The following is a 4,171-nucleotide window of genomic DNA, read 5'->3' as shown; positions in this document are numbered from 1 at the left end:
ACCTGGGTGCTCCCTTGTGACACTTGCTTAACATGGCCTTTGGGGTCTCAGCTGTGAAGTGGGAACTGTGACAGCGATCGTCATAACGCGACAAGACTGCACAGCTCTGGCTGTGATTGCCTCCGTACCTGCGCAGGTGTGGATCAGGTGTGACCATGTGAAGACCTGAGGGAGGGGATCCACGTGATCCCGCTGATGCCCCTCCTGCAGGCAGGGAAGGGTTTTCTTCAGAATGAATACTAGATACCAGCCTTGCAAGCTGATTATTATTTGTTTTGGAGGTGTACTCCACCTCCACGGAAGGAGCTGAACTCGCTGCTGGGATGATTAAGGAAGGCATGTTTAGATAAGCAATATCACACAACGAGCTGGTCAATACAGGCATACACGTGGCCGCATAAAATCTGCTTGGGTAATATGTCATTTTTATGAGCATATTTACAACAGAGGGCTGTCCTAGGTTATCATAACGGCTGCGAGTGTACTTTATGCAACGTTGCCTCAAGTCCAAGATCTACGGCAGAGCAACAGTTCTGGTTCAAAGCAAGATTATTCAAGACCTTGCAAGACCCATACGGGAGCCATAAGGACTGTTGTGGGCTATTCGTAGCATGGTTCACAAATCCATCTGCCTGTCATTAGTGCCTCAGATCCTCTCTGGAATTCTGACCTAAAATTGTATCAGCTCTGTAATTGTACCTATGGGTCTACAGAGTGATACCCTTGGAATCTGGAAATCAAGCTACGCTCTAGAAGTGAAGCCTTTCAAGTCCACACATGATGGATAGGACAAGTGATCTGTACAAGGCCCCAGAGGGCACGGGACATCTCCCTGGCGAAAGAGTTGAGCTTGGAAATTCAGTTCAGGTGTGCCTGCATGTGAAGAAAGCAGGAGACAAATTAAATCTCAAAGAATCTTCTGGACAGCAGGTAAGTGACTCCAGAGTCTAGAAGGTACCAGGGAGGAAGGATCCACCAGTTGTGCAGCACTAACCAGAACAGAGAGGGACCCAGCGGGCAGGTACGTCCCATACACCTGGAGAGCCATCCTACCACAGCAACATTACTAACACGTCACTCACGTGACTCCCTTCTCCCTGTCTCGTAATCACAAAAGCCCGAGTTTGACTTCCTGTGCAGGGGAGAGTAGGTACAGAGCAGTGACCGCAACACCAGGTCGCAGGCCCTATGGCAGTTCTGTTTCTCATTATGAATTAATAAATGGCAGTCTTGACTAGGCCTCTCGTGAGTCTATCTTCCTCTCTGAACCTGATCAACCCTGATTTTAGATTTGCAAAGCAGATTATCCAGACCTCAACCAGGGGGTGAGCATGCAGTCTGAGTATGCGGTGGCAGGCCACCGCACCCACCCACTTTCTCAGTCGGTATTTACTGATTACCGACCACAGCACAAATGGCAGAAAACTTCCCAGCACTGTAGCCCTGACCTCGCAGCCCTGGATGACTTGGCCAGCCTCTAACAGCCTGGTAAATATTTCTAATGGCAGTAGCATCATTAAGCGTGATTTCAAGAAATGGTGAGCAAGCTCACACTGCCCAAGATCAGGGTTATTTTCTGGAGTACAGTCATCTATCCATTGGTAATAATGTATATCAAAAATAGAACAAAGAGCAGTCATCATGTCATTTTCTAAATATTGCTTTGCACGTGATCCAGCATCCAGTGATGGCATTAGACTTCTGCATACATCAAGGAGCAACATACTCATGGACTCAAGGATGCTTTGTAAGTCAATTGAGCTACGTCCGCCCGGCAGATGGTTAAGCCAGGACATTGAAAATATGTTTATGAAAGTGTTTATACATCGGCAGGGTAAAAATTTTGTGACAGCCAAGTATAAATTTAGAATATAAACTTGTAATTTAAAACTCTATTTCTGTATCCAAAAAAGTCCTGTGCAAAGAAAAAGGAAACAGGGGTGAAATATACTAGGGTTAACAGTGAGAATTTGGTGAAAGGATTGTAGCCTGTTTTCCACTTTTCTGTTTTTGCCAATGTTCTGTAAATCTTTACTACATTTAAGTGAAATACAGAATACATTCTCATTTCCTAAGTTACCTTTTAAAGAAATGCATGTAACCAAGAGGAATGAAAACAGAGACTACTTGAACGCCTTAAGTAATTTTCTCACTTGTTGCAAGTGACAGAGAAAATATAGACTCAAGCATGTGGACTGAGGAGGGTTTGCAAATGAGCCAAAGACCTAATACTACAGCCAATGCTGGGAATGAACTGTGGGGATAGTCAATACCAGGCAACACCAGGCCTGCTGCCACCATCGCGAGAAGTGACATCTCCTGAGAAGGGGGAGGGTTAGTTTAACCTGACCCACCTGTGTCCAGAAGCATCATGCTGATGGGGGACATGTGCCAACTGCCTTGGAAAATCCCCATCGTGACACCAAATCTTTGTCCAACAGAAGGGTTGCTGTTTAGGTGCAGCCAGGGAGGGTATGTTCTGTCCTCTACTTCTAAGAAACAGTGGAGGGACCCCAGAAGAGAAAGCCTGAAGAAGTCTGGGATTCTGACATTGCCAAAAGCATAACGAAACTAAAGTAGTGTATCTGAATCTTGGTGGAGGTCCTGTACCATTCTAGTTGCCCTGAAAATGAATGAGCCTTGCACTGATGAATATGCCCAATTCCCCTTCACCCCCACTGTTGAAACAAGAGCAGTACTGACTTTCATAACAGATGTTTCAAGCACCCAAAGTTTCTGGAGCAGATTAATTCTTACCTCTGCACTATGGTAATTAGCATTTGAAGTCTACTTCCAAAAGGATATGAAGTTCATTCAACACCTCACTAACACCAGCCTTTCTAGGTCACTCACCCTTCCCACCTTTGGAAAAAACAAAAGCCCCTTGGAAAATAGGCTATAATAAGCAAGCTGTTTCAAACTTCTGTTTTAAGACATCAATCCTGGGCAGTTGGCTCCTACCCATACCTATTTTACATGAAGCTTCCTACTGCATGTGGTTACATTTCCTGAGAAAGGAAACAGGAAAGGTGCTGGGCTGGCTTAATTTGACCCAACTTGTGTCCAGAAGTATAATGATAGAAGTCATGGTTAGACCTCCTTTGAAAATCTCTAATAGCCACCTCTTGACCATCTTCCTTGCTTGCTCTCATTTTGCAGACTTTCTGTAAACATGGCATGTCAACAGCGCCACCTCTGGGTTGAGTGTGGTTCCTCTAAGCTTGCTCAAAATCAGCGGAGGAAATGCCCTAATCTGGGGGCAATGGATCAAGTTAAGACTTGAGTCCCCTTACAGGATAAGTGGAACAGTGTGCAGAGCCTCCTGGGAGCATTATCAGAGGCAAGGGCATTAAACTAGGATGTAAACTATTAAGGAGCATGTGTGTGCGTGCGTGCATGTGTGACCTCATTTCAAACAAGGAGACTTTGAGATAAGGAAAACTATCATATCGATCAAATGCCAGGGGACAAGCACAGTTCCTCATACTTGGGTGTGGAGACGAGCCCTGCAGTTCTCTCCTTGATCCCTGCTGGGAAAGCACACACAAGAGGTTCCGTCCTGGGCTGACGGAACAAGGGATCCTAGGATCCTAGGAGCAACGAGAGGTCTGCACCACTCCGTTCTCTGCTCCAGACCAATAAAAGGCTGGGCAGTAGGAATCACATTGCTCTTTGTACTTCAACTCAATCCACTTGTCTGGGAAAAAGTGTGGATCAGGGAGGTGGGCGATCAAGCCACACACAGGCTTGGCACACAGAGGGGTTCAGCGAACACTCTGTTGCATCAGTGAACAAAGATGCTGGGAGAAACTTGTGCCCAGGAGCAACCTGGGGCAGCCAGTGCTGCAGCTCTAAGAGCGCTCCTCTGGCTGCCTCCCCTTTCTAGTCGGGGTCCCTGGTGCTCAACCACAGTTCCAGAGACCAGCCCCAGAGCATTCGCTGTCCTTCCTCATCCTCCAAACATCACCTTCTAACTGGGGCTGTGAAGTGGAGTCAGGAAGACGTCCTGACATAGGTGGGTGTCCTCAGGCAAGATCTGAAGCCTGACTTAGGGCTGTCATGCTATGCCACAGACTGGATGCCGAGACTGGAGAGGAAGGGGTCAAGCCACTGTTGCCAATGACCAGACACTGCTCCTGTACCCGTGGGGATAATGTGATAAAACACAGTG

Source organism: Camelus ferus, chromosome 11 (genome assembly GCF_009834535.1).
Source record: "Camelus ferus isolate YT-003-E chromosome 11, BCGSAC_Cfer_1.0, whole genome shotgun sequence".
NCBI lineage: Eukaryota > Metazoa > Chordata > Mammalia > Artiodactyla > Camelidae > Camelus > Camelus ferus.
Note: the sequence above shows the minus strand (reverse complement) of the source record.